Here is a 13,506-nt window from a genome sequence, read left to right on the forward strand (position 1 = left end):
ATATATATATATATATATATATATAAACAAATAAATATTTTATCGAGTGTGCATGATACAAATCAAAAATGAAACAATTCATGGACATAACACTCCAAAAAAGGGGGGCAAACCGCGGACACGTGTTTCTGGCTATTGGCCTCATCAGCGCGGTGCGTATGTGTTGTTTCCTGTTTTCGGCAAACAAGTGTTGCTTATCTTTGATATATATATATATATATATATATATATATATATATATATATATATATGTATATATATATATATATATATATATATATATATATATATATATATATATATGTATATATATATATATATATATATATATATATATATATATATATATATATATATGCTGTTTCAAATAATGTAGGTTACGTTAGGTTAGGTGGAAAACTCTCCACCGCAATATTGTGACTCACACCTATTCATACTCGGCCAAATAAACCCAGGTCAGATGGTAAGAGTACGGCTCTGCCGTACCTCACTTTGTTCGAACAAATTTCAAAATCTGGAATTCCTGGTGTCATATAACTTAAAACATTATCGGTATATCAACCAAATACGTATCATTAGGTCACACGGTATATAAACAAAAATATACATTTTGTTTCTTTGCACATTCAGACCTGATATGGACATGTTAATTGTATGTCGGAATTTCTTGGGAAAATGATTATAATATCTTATTGCGTTACACTTTCGAACAAAATCGTCCTGCTGGAACGCTGTCACATTTCAACTATTCCTGGTGCCAGTGGCCTTTAAGGTTCGTATTTACTACCCTATAAGCTAACAAAATCACGAATCAATAATCATAATAAAGAAGAAGTTGTTTTGTTTATTATTGATGTACATCACGAGAAACGTGTTAACGAGATTTTGTTTATTCAACAGTAACATATAAATATAAGTGTATTAAAAAAAATTGGTAATGTTTGAAAGAAGATTTGTTTTGTCGAGAGTGATGGCACAAAAACTGTGGTTGACGCTAAAAATTCTAATGGTGAGTAAATATTTACGAACTTGTTGAATAATTTTTCTCAAGAAAGTTACTTTTTTTAATTCAATAGCAATATAATCTGTAGTCATATCTACATGCTGTTAACGTGGATTAATTAATTCTGTCCAGTAAATTAACTCGCCCTTCACTCATTTGTAGCCGGTAAATCGAACATTACGGTACCTGATAAGATAATATATTGCTCAGCAACACTTTTTGTTTTCGAAAGCAATCACGCTTTAGTTTGAACTTTTGACCAGTTCTCACTCAAAAATGATAATTAGAAATTTATTTGAAATCTGTATAATATGTACAAGCTTTACATTATTTTTACCATATTGACGGAAACTGATATTAATGATAATAATAACAAATTTTCGAAATATGGACTTCATATCCAATACGCGTAGCACTACCACAAGAGCTTTTCAGTTGAACTGGTAATATACACTACTTTACAGTGCAATTCTCACAAATTATTGACCTCAATTAATAGATACTAATTGGTAAACAGGTGATTTTAAGAACAGCAGGTACAAAGTAGGCAAATTAATGTTATTAATGATTCGACTAATTGTAGAAAATTTTTCATGAGAATTAAACTGACAGTGTTGAGAGATTAACTTCCTGTTGGTCATTCAATAGGAAATTTTATTGATTGTTCAATAATTCCAGCAGGTTCGATATTATGTGTATGTAATACACTGTAGTTTATGTCGGAGCCGTGATTGTTTTCCAACAGATGACATAATTCAACCTATAATTAGTTTTCTTCAGTTCAAAACTTCTTTTGTGTTCCGAGATTCTCGTTATGGAAGTTTATTCAAAATGATGAATAATCAAACGATTATGATATTTTTTTCCAAATTGTATCTGTGATGTGGGGTTTTAAAGATGTTAGTTCTGAATTGCTTTTCTTGTTAGATAGAATATCGAAACATATCACAGTAAAAGTGATTTTGGGGTGTGAAACCATTCCTCTATTGGATATAACTATGTATGGAAAGGTAGCCCAGTAATATTAGAAATAACAGTTATTGGGTAAATCATACCGAACAAAACATTGTACTAAAATTATGAACAATGAATGTATAACCATGGGTGCAAACATTTTTTTGTTGACTAATTAGTATTAACGAGATGATTTTCGAAAATCAGATCATCAAATTTGAGAATGCCATAAACCTTCAAGCATGACAACTCCCTTTTGGATAGTTTGAAACTTTTTTCAGAGAATGCCAGAAATGATCAATTCAAAAATGAACAATTTGTTATTGAACTTGGGATATTTTCTTCATTTAGCTTTCTCTTTTTTAAGTGAATTAAATATGAAGTCATTACATTCCACGAAACCAGTTCTTCTCAATCTATGAAAATCGGAAAAAATTCACTTAAAAATATATCATTTTTAGTTCTCTTTGATAAGAGACACAATAGTATAACTTTTTCCAATGGAAAAGGGATATTTTGATAACTCGTTTGATAGGTATTTCAATTCTGTATCTAACATTTTTAATATTTTTTTGAAATTGAATAAGTCTCTTTGAGTAATAAACAGTTAAATAATTGTTTTATGGTCCTGCGAACAAAAGATAATAATAATATTCTTCATTTTCCATTAGACATATACATGTATAATAATCGTCAAATTTCACACATAAAATCATGAGCACACGCACTATAAATGTACATATATGTGTATATAAATTAATGCACATTAATTATTAATAAAATAAGGATACTTAAACAACAGATCGTAAGTAAAAAAGTATCAATCGTAAAAATACATTTACAATCGTCATAAATTAAAAAAAAACTCGGCCAAATTATAAAAACATTCTTGAATAAAAAAACTTTTCAGCTCTCTACTGAATTCATCAACGGTGCGTGCCTCCTTTATGTATTTTGGCAGCTTATTAAAAATCATTTTCCCCATCACAGATGGCGAGTCTGATGAAATTTTGTACTTGCAGTACGGAATATGAAAATTTGATTTTTGCCTCGTATTCACATTATGGACATTTGAGTTCCGTAAGAACTTTATTTATTAAAAGTATATAAAGTTAATTCAAAAATATGAAGACTTGCAAGAGTCATAACCCTGAACTGCCTGAATAAACTTCTACAAGAAAAATTACTGTTAACTCCAGCAATTATTCGCAAAATTCGTTTCTGTACTATGAATACTTCAGATGCCAATGTAGAGTTACCCCACATGCATATGCCATATCTCAGCCTGGATGTAACCTGTGAGTGATATAAAGAAAGTAGTTATTGTTTCGTCAAGAAATTCCTTATATTTCTGAATAGATAACACAAGAAATTTAATTTACCAATTAGGAGTTCACAGTGTTTCCTCCAATTCAGGCACGAATCGGTAGTGACACCTAAAAATTTTGTTTCTTCTGAATTTTCGAGTATTAGGTTGCCTGTTCTGATTCGCATATCAGGGCATTGTTTTTGGCCATTATGGAATCTTATCAATTGCGTTTTATCGACGTTGAGAAATAAAGAATTCATTCCACACCAATTGGTAATTTTCTGTACCACATTTTTACATTTGTCAGCTGAAACTTCTTCTGACTCGTCGCACACGATCAGTGAAGTATCCGTCCGCATACATCGTCACAAAAGTATCTCTCATGATTGTGTCCATTTCATTTATGTACAGCAAAAACAGTACCGGACCTAATACCGATCCTGTGGCACACCCATGAAAATCTCCGCATAATCGGAGTGATGTATAAGGGTTGTATTTTCATTGTTATGTGTTATACTCACATATTGTTTTCTGCTTTCTAAAAACGATTGAATCCAATCATATGCTACTCATCTTATACCATAAGAATAGAATTTCGATAAGAGATTTATTTGGTCAACACAATCAAAGGCCCTGCTTAGGTCGCAAAAAATGCCTACAGGACATTCTTCTGCTTCTATATAATATATCAAACGCTCGACAAAATTAATCACTGCTGTATTCGTAGATTTATCTTATCGAAAACCATGTTGCTGGTCAGTAAGAATTGTATTCTTACTCAAAAAGTTAATGAGCCTATCCAAGTAAGAATATTCGAATATTTTTGAAGAACTAGAAGTTATTTTTACTGGTCTATAAATTTCCAGTTTTTCTTGGTCCTGCTTTTTATGTATTGGAACTAACTTCCCAATTTTTAATTCTTTCGGAAATGACCCAATTACAAATGACAGATTGATCAAGTACGTTAGAGGCTGTATTATAGTGATAAGACATTTACTTATGAGGAAAGAAGGAACACCATCATGACCAGAAGAATGTTTGTTCTTGAGCTTTTTTCTCAATAGAGAAGAGTATTTCTTCCGAAATAAAAGGTGATAATATTATTCACTATTTCCTGCGGCGTGTTGATGAAAAAATTATTGAATTGATTTGAAATAGTCGCAGGATCATCATACACGATTTCATTTTGTTTAATCTGGATATTCCCTGATTTTTTTTTCTGGAACGCTTCAAAAGCATTATTCATGTTATTAGCTTCATAAACATCATTCGACGATTCTCGCTGCATCACTTCCACACAATTTTGAATTGCATGCTCATTAAAGCTTTGCCTTGTTTGTGATGTTCTCGTACAGGAAGTTCCTCTTTTGGAAAATTCAAAAAGCACAGTTTTGTGGTCAGAAATATCGTTATCAACGACACAAATGACAGAATCATTCACGTTCGTGAAAATCTGATCAATAATAGTACATCCATGTGAGGTAACTCTAGTCAGCCATTTAACTACTAGATGTAAATTGAAACAAGAACAAATTCTTTGAGTTCACCGAAGTTATTGCTATCCCTTGCATTTGCAGTTGAGTCAATATTAAAATCCCCAGTTATAATAATATCTGCATTCGGTTTGTATAACTCTTCCAAAAGAAGATAAATATGTTCGTTGAAAATATTACGATCCCCACAAGGTGATCTATAACAAGTTAAAATGATTGTACTTCGGTTATTTGCTTTCCAGGAGACACCACAAACCTCGAAGTGTTTTTCAATGCAATATTTATCTAACTTTAGACTCTTACACTTCAAACCTTCTTTTGAAAATATAGTTACACCACCTTGTTCGTAGATGCTTCTGCAATAAGCACTACTCAAATTATATTCATTATATGCTTACTTTGGATAGAATCGACTTTAGCATGAGTTTCAGTTAAGCACAAATATAGCGGATCGAAACCATTGATTTCAATTTCTAATTGACAAATAGAATTGAAATTCAGACTCTGAACATTTAATAAAACAATTTGAGGAGAGAAGGCTAATTCACTGCAGGAATTGAATTCACCCGTTGAAGGATGTAGATACACTTGAAAATTTGGAAGTGAGTCCGTCAACTTCAACTTCTGGAAACGTAGAAATCAATAAAAGTTTGAGCTCTTTAGAAGAAATTTTTTGATCTACCCTAGAAACATGCAGGTGCACATTTTTAGGGACACCTTTTATGTTTGAATCTTTATTGTTACCAACAATTACTCTTCTATGTTTATCACGCTTATATTTTACTGTATGCCACTGATTTTCTTTACTTGTGCCACTAACGCTATTTTCAATAACACTACCATTACCTTGCTCTTTCGAATCCGGAGTAGTACTAGTATTACCCAAGTTGATTATTTCATTACATTTCATTCTGGTCTGTACATCCAGTAATTCAGATGAATATAATTTCAATGAAAACTGTGTTCAAAACTCACTTCAGTTCATTCTATTGAATGTTCCAGCGGCATGTCAGGTGATCTGGTATGCTCTTTTATTGGTCTAGGTCTGCCTGTGTGTACGAGGGGTACTACATATTCATATTTCGAAAATAGCAAATAATTTTCAAAAATATTTCTCTTGATGATCAATATACTTTTGTATTCGTTCAAACCATTTGTCACAGCAGTTTTTCCATTCCTCTTGAGACACCTCCAAAACATGGTTTTTGAACGCTTCAACTGCTTCTTCGGCGCTCGTAAATCGTTGACCACGCAGTTTACCTTTGATATTCGAGAACAAGAAAAAGTCATTGTGTGCCAAATCAGGACTGTACGGAGGATGAGTCATCAATTCGATGTTTTGACTGCTCAAAAATTCACTTGTTTGAGAGGCCACATGACACATTCGACCGAAGAAACAGGCGACCATTTGCTTGGATAAACCATAAGGCCGATTTCTGTTTCATTTCCGGCTCATTCACATATATCCATAATTCGTCACCTCTAACGATTTTATACACGTCTTCAGGGAATTATTCAACGTTGACAGTGCTTCATCGCCATACAAAGAGCTGAGTTCATTGACACATTCTTGTTGAGTTCATCGACACATTCTTGTTAAGATAATTCACGACGAAAGTTGTGAAAAATCATCCAGCGAAAACCTTTTCTTGAAATTTCCATTTTTTGGTCAAATTGGTCAAACTCACTGTAAACACTTGTACTTTAAAACGTTGTGAGTACGTTTATGCTAAGACCGGTTTTTCCTGGTTCTGATAGACGAAGGTTCTACCACTGAGTTGAGTGCTTGAGAAGATGGTAGTCGATTGGCGAGAGGTCTGAGGAGTATGTTAGATGAAGTAAAACTTCGACGCTCAATTTGTTCAATTTTCGGACGTGATATGTGTAACACGTAGATGGGCGTTATCTTTTCTGTTGACCTGTGTTGGCTGCCTTTGGCGAGTACCTGAGTGGGCTCATCGGTGTCCAACCATTGTCCTTAACGACTGCTGTTGTTGTAGAGAATCTACTTTTCATCACACGTAACGATCTGATGCGAAAAAGAATCGTTCTGGTTATGCAAAAAGAAAGAAGAACAGACCTCGGAACGTGACAATTTCTGTCGATCGTTTGAGTCATGGCACAACCACTTTTTTAGCTATCTGACATTTTCAACCTTTTGAACCATCAAAAACCGCACGGGAGCTGACGCTCAGTTGTTACACACTGTTTGTGATGGATCAGTCTCCCTCAGGGTCTTCATATTCTCGTCCGGGATTACTGAAGGTCGATCACTTCGGGGCTCATCTTAGAGGCTGAAATCTCTGGAAAGAAATTTCGCAAACCAACGTCGAACAGTATCATTACCAAATTGTCTGAAAATCAATTACCGACATCATATAGTATCAACCTGAAAAGAGGCGAAAAGTTGAAATTTGGAATGTATAGAGTAGAAATTTCTGCATCGATCAGTATGTACCACGACACATTAGAGTGGATATATTGAGATATGGGGCTACAAAAACACATGACATTAAAACGGACGAAACTTCTGAAATAACCCATATTATCACTAGTGATAATATGGGAAATTTTGTTTCAACAAAGATTGGTTATGTTGTTCTCCACCGATATCCATGTTGAAATTTCCATGTTAAAAAATATCTATTGTAATAGTTTTTTTTTTATATTCTGATGAATAATAATACAGTTAGCATTAATAATAAGAAAGAGTTTGATTAACGTTTTCTTTTCCAAATTTCCTCAGTTTCAAAACTTGTCGGTATTCAAAATCTCTGAATCTCAACTAGATTTCATTTAGAATAAAAAATCCTGAAATTAGTGAATACAGTATATTTTAAAAAGTATTTTTTCAGTTAACGTTGAACTAGCAACTTCACCTTCGTTTTTCATTAATAGAGAAAAATCTAAAGTTATCAGTTTCGGATCAAAAATCAATAGGAGTAAAATCATCAATTCAGTTGAAATTCACATAAATGGAGATACACATCAAGTTGTTGATGAAGCCAGAAACCTTGGCGTGATATTTCATTTTCATATGAGGTTTGAAAAATACACCAACAAACTCATTCAAACTCAAACTGATATATGGTAATGGGCACTGCCTATCAATAGAAATGAAAAAAAAAATTGTGTGAGAGCTTAGTGCTAGCATAATTGAATTTTGCAGATACTCTTTATGGCAAAATTCAGAAAGTCAGACTTATATATGGAATTAAGAGAAGAAACAGAATATCTCACAAGTTCAAGGAAGTTGGATGGCTGAATATGGAGAATAGGAGAAAATCACATGCTGCCTGCTTCTATCATGAGATTATTTTCTATAAAATCTCTTCGAACCTACAAAGGAAAGAGACATTTCGAACCGATCTTCACAATAACAACCCAGCCAGTCAAATGCTCTTTCAGTTACCAGATAGCTAAAGTATCCAATGCTATTCCTGAACTTTCAAAAAATTGCCATCATCTCAGTTTAAGTTCGAATTGAAATTATATCTATTTAAAAATCAAGAACATGACAAACTTCTCACCATTTCGTTTTTTCATCTTCTTTTGATCTTCTTCTATCATTTTTTTCCTCTTTGAGTGATTCATGACCAATAACAGTTTGCTTAGTTTTGTATCATCGCCAGTCACTTATCTTTATCCATGTATTCATATACTTATGTTAATGCTACTTTATTTCATCAGTTCGGACTTCCATTGTCTGATATAATATAAATTGATTTGGAATCTCTGAAAGAAATAAAATATTATTAACAAGAAATGAAACTAGAAATTGAAAAAAATCTAAACCAAGAATGGAAGTTTTTTATTGAAACTCAAATTGAATGACATTTTCAGCCACTGGAGGGAGTTGAAGATCACTTTGATACCCCAAACATATTTCACTGATTGCAGGATATCTATTTGGTTTGCTGGATATATATAATATAATTGAGAATGGTTAAGGCAGTCAAGCTGCTGGAAAATTATTACATGAAAATAAAAAAATAGATAGATAGATAGATAGAGAGAATAGCACTATTCTGATCATTCCCATATTGATTTCAATTTGAGAGCCACCGGTAGACAGCTGTTTCAGTCTATTGGACATCGTCAGTGCCGGGTAGGCGGTCCACGATTGAATATAAAATGTGAATAACCAAAAAAAGTACTTAATGAAAATAACTGCGTGAACTCAAGCGAGACATAGTGGAACCACCTATTGGTGTGACACCCAAGTCAACTTGCTAAGTTTTTATGTCAGTGTTGGTGGTTCAACCAATCAACTGACAACTGCGGTAGCAGAAATTTGGAAAGCTTTTCTAAAATGCCGGAAAACGAATCCACATGTTTCTAGAAATGATATGAATTCGAGAAAAGTTAATTCAGTCAAGCTGCTGGAAAATAATTTCATGAAAATCAAAAAATAAATAGATAAGCACCATTCTGATCAATCCCATATTGATTTCAATTTAAAAGCCACCGGTAGACAGCTGTTTCAGCCTATTGGGCTGACATAAAAACTTGGGTGTCACACCAATAGGTAGTTCCACTTATGTCTCGCTTGAGTTTACGCAGTTATTTTCATTACGTACTTTTTTTGGTTATTCACATTTTGTATTCAATCGTAGACCGCCTGCCCGGTAATTTATTTCATGATTCATTGCTATTTTTATTGGCATTTCAGTGCCAATTCAAATAATGAAATAGACTGCAAACTGTTCAGTGAAAATCTCACAAAACAAGTGTTAATTCAATAATTTATGGATTTTCATCAAGTATCGGTTAATTTCAGCACATATAATGAATTATTGTTTTTGCTGAATATTCTAAATCGTTACTTCTTTCCACAGATTGTTTCTTCAGCGAAAGCTGTGCCAGTGGAGGGAGAAGATTCGTTTGGACTGTCACAGTTTTTCCAAAAACTCAAGCCTAGCGACAATGGCCTTTCTAGTTCTTACCAAAATGTCGACGATTATGAGGCGTATAGACGAAAAAAAGCGGAGCAAGGCTACATCTCCATTTGCTGGACAGAGTCATTCATTATAACAGAAAATAAAAAAACAAATATCCGCAATACTTCGAAAGCATATTCGATAATACTTGATTCTTTTCTGAATTCAGAAGACAAAATAAACACGAATCAGAACACGTCTTGCTACAAAATTGAAGGTGAGGATGACATAAGGAAGGAAAGAATTTTCAACTTCACCACTGTCAAGGAAACAGAGGTATATTTCATAAAAGAACACAAAAGATTATTTTGTGGAGCTGGTCCTGTCCTTTCCGAACATTTTATAGTATGGCCTAAATTGAATAGAAAACAAATTGAAGTTAGTATCAGTCCGATGAACTCAACAAACTTCAGGGATTGTGATTCAGATACGAGAAATGAAAAAAACAAACTTTCCAAATCTCCCACAACAATTTTACCAGATCAATATCTAGGATCAGCAGAAAACTTCGACAGTGTTCTAGGAAACACAAATCCACTGTTCTCGACAGAATTTCCAAATTTTAAGAAGATAGTTAACGGAACGGCATCAGATAACCAATCACTAGATGTGTTTGATTCTCTTGATAATTTGAAAGACTCGTTGAATTTGTCGGCAGCTGAGAAGAGCGAAAATGAAGTTGAAAGTGATGACATGGAATATACATTGGAATTTGATAAAACCAAAGGGTCAACATCATACTCTCCTTTATCTACACAGTCTCCCACTACAAACACTGATGAGAATACAGATAGCAGTTCTTTCCACAGTTGGTCTTCAGCTGGTTCGCAAGGTTCACAAATGGGTGATTTAAGAACTGGTACTACGAAACCAACACCGTTGCTGAACATTTCTTCAGATCAGGATGTACATATACAAATGATGAAAAGTCAGATATCCTCAAATAGATCTGTGAATACATCAAAAGTTGGTAAATCACCAAGTAGGTCCTCAAAAAACCCACAGACTAATTCAAACGAGAATATAAGAAAAAACCCATTTTCTACAACTAAAGGTTCAATTAATCCACCCGGTGTACAAAACAAAAATCTAATGATATCTTTGCTGAAAAGAAACATTGATTGTTCTTACGGCAATAGTTCTATTTGTGATGAAATGAAGGGCAAAATGAATTTTTTGAAAGAAATGAGAAACAGCTCGAGTCCAATTTTATCGAATTTGTTTTTTCCGAGAAAGACCTTTCTTCAAATTTTTCGTGATGGCAATAATCATACGTATATTCTAAATATGAAGGTTATTATAGACGTGAAGAACTCTGATTTTGTGGGAAAAATAAAAGGAGCAAGTTTAAAAGTTGAGGAAGAGAGCAAGTACGAAATTCTGGAACGAAATGTTAAAAATTCGAACTGATATTCGAATGATTAATTGTTCATATCGCTAATAAACATAGTTATGATGTTCATATAATTTCTCAAAATTATTTATTTACCAGTATATTATTTGTTCCAATTCTTTAAAATTTTTGTAATACATTTCTTCTGATACATATTTTAATGAATAAACAAATTTCATAGTTATCATTAATAAATATCAGAAAAATAGGAAATTAGTCATTGAAAAGATCTAGGAGAATAATTGGTACTAGACAACTTTCTGTTGATGATAACTATAACGTTATCTCCTGAACACAACTGGTGAAGAACTTGTTGAAAATAAGTTGTGAAATTTGATAAACTGAGAAATTGTTTTATATGATCTAGAACGTTGATAATTTTTTCAATACGCAAACAGCAAAATGACCTTTTTGAAAAATATTTCCTTAATTGTTCATGTCACGAATATTCAATTCTGTTGCACTCTCATGATCTAGAATCACAGAATATCCACCTACAGCTTCTGACTAGAATTGTAAATGCAAATAACCTTTCATATATTTTTTTCTTTTCGACTTGAGCACAAAAATTCAATGACTTTTTTGTTATTTTTGGTAGAAACTAAACTGATCTATATGAATCGAAGTGAAATCATTTGTTATACAGTTAACATAGAATATATGTGAAGGTTTCTTTCCTTATACAAGAAATTGGACGAATTTTGGATATGCGGTTGGTTAGTATCTTGTTTACCAGATGGAGCGATGATTAGTTTGTTGTTTATCGTTCGCTTCAGCTTGGTTAGAGGAATGATACTCTGAAAGGAATCCAATTTTTAATTATGAAATATCATCAACTTTAGGTTGATGATGGCCACTATCATGCACTGACGAGAGCCCAAATAGCCCGAAACCGGTCTGCAAGTGTGTCCGTTCCTATATTTGAAAATTGATTCCAGCAGTTGTATCACGAACATCATATGCAGGAAATACTTCTGTGAAAACTTCTGCAATGGCACCTGTTGTATATAATCCAACGCCATTCGTGATATTATCCAGGAAAATAGTTGTTTTCTGATAGGTGTCAGTTCATTAACCTACAATGTAGGTGAGTCGAGACTGGCTTGAACAAATTGTTTTTTCAGTTAATTTTATATAAAAAATTCTTCATCAATCAGTATACACCACGACACAGTAGAATATAAAATTATTGAGATATGGAGCTACAAATACACATGACATTACAATAGACAAAACTTTTGAAACAACCTAACACCTTTCTTTAATCATGGGAAAAGTAAGAAGCATATGAACTAAAAAGTTTAGACCTGCAATTCTGTGTTGTAGACAATGGTGTGGGCTATCAATAATATATCAAAACACTTTCTTCAACAACTGTTTCTTAGGACAGCATTGTTGAGAATATGAGTACATTTATATTTATTTAATATTTGTTACGCCAGTGGTGCTGTCACCTAGTATCATCAGATGAGTATTAATTCTGTGTATTGTATATTTGTGACTGAATAGCATAAGATGGTTCTTTGGTCTTATGATATTGACAGAGATGATGTATCACCTGCAAGTGTAAAAGAAGATTGATGAACGCTACAAGTAAAATAAGTTGTGAAACTTGTAACATTTTTTGTTATTGAATAAATATGTTATTGAATGAATATATTAATAATTATCCACGCCTCAATTATTCAGCAAGCTTGAAGGCACTGCGATGGGAAACCCAGTCTTCTCTTCCATAGCTAATCTATTCATGAGCAGATTCGAATTGGAAGCAAAAAAACTAGATTACTTTCTACGAACATAAATCCAATATCTAGTCGATGTATTTGCGATTTTTGATACCAAGAATTGAAAGGTAGCGGACTTTGTTTCAACTCTTAACAATGAAGTGTGGCCATTTTTTATGTTTTAGTGATTAGAAGCAAATAGGGTCTAGAATTTGATGTTTATAGGTAGAATACGTATAGATAATGGAAAAAAATATTCACAGAAGAAGAAAGTAATACAAATCATAAATTTATGGAATAATAACAAAAATTAATTGGCACTTCGGGGCGATTTCATTGATTGGGGTGGCGCAATTGCTTTTTGAGCTACAGGAAAACCCGGAAAAACCTGCAGCACCACATCATCTGAAGATCTTTCAATGTCCTCTCTTCCATAGAACAAAATGTAGGGTACTCGTTTCGTCTTCGACCAATGCGTAATAATGACCAGATTCAACGCCAGAACCACAGTGAAAAACGACTGCAAGAAGACTTCAATAGTGGTCTGTTAGATGGAAGTGTTCATCTATTTCGAACCTTTGTAAGAGTTTGGTACTTCCGTCAGAGGTTGAGTCATGTTTGAAGATCATCAACTGGTGCCTCAGCTATACTTGTTGTCTTATAATAGTCAGTTAGTTTGACGCATATTTG

At 33.2% G+C, this 13,506-nt stretch overlaps 1 long non-coding RNA gene across 1 annotated transcript; it reads left to right on the forward strand.

Annotated features, from left to right (window-relative positions):
- The first annotated feature begins 778 nt into the window (after positions 1-778).
- On the forward strand, positions 779-11,159 carry LOC111509192 (uncharacterized). The gene is made up of 2 exons (XR_012467137.1): positions 779-1,009; positions 9,598-11,159. It is a non-coding gene; the product is annotated as an uncharacterized lncRNA (long non-coding RNA).
- Positions 11,160-13,506: the final 2,347 nt, after the last annotated feature.

Source organism: Leptinotarsa decemlineata, unplaced genomic scaffold, assembly GCF_025532065.1.
Source record: "Leptinotarsa decemlineata unplaced genomic scaffold, Ldec_3_MD MMD2_tig00026314_RagTag_RagTag, whole genome shotgun sequence".
NCBI lineage: Eukaryota > Metazoa > Arthropoda > Insecta > Coleoptera > Chrysomelidae > Leptinotarsa > Leptinotarsa decemlineata.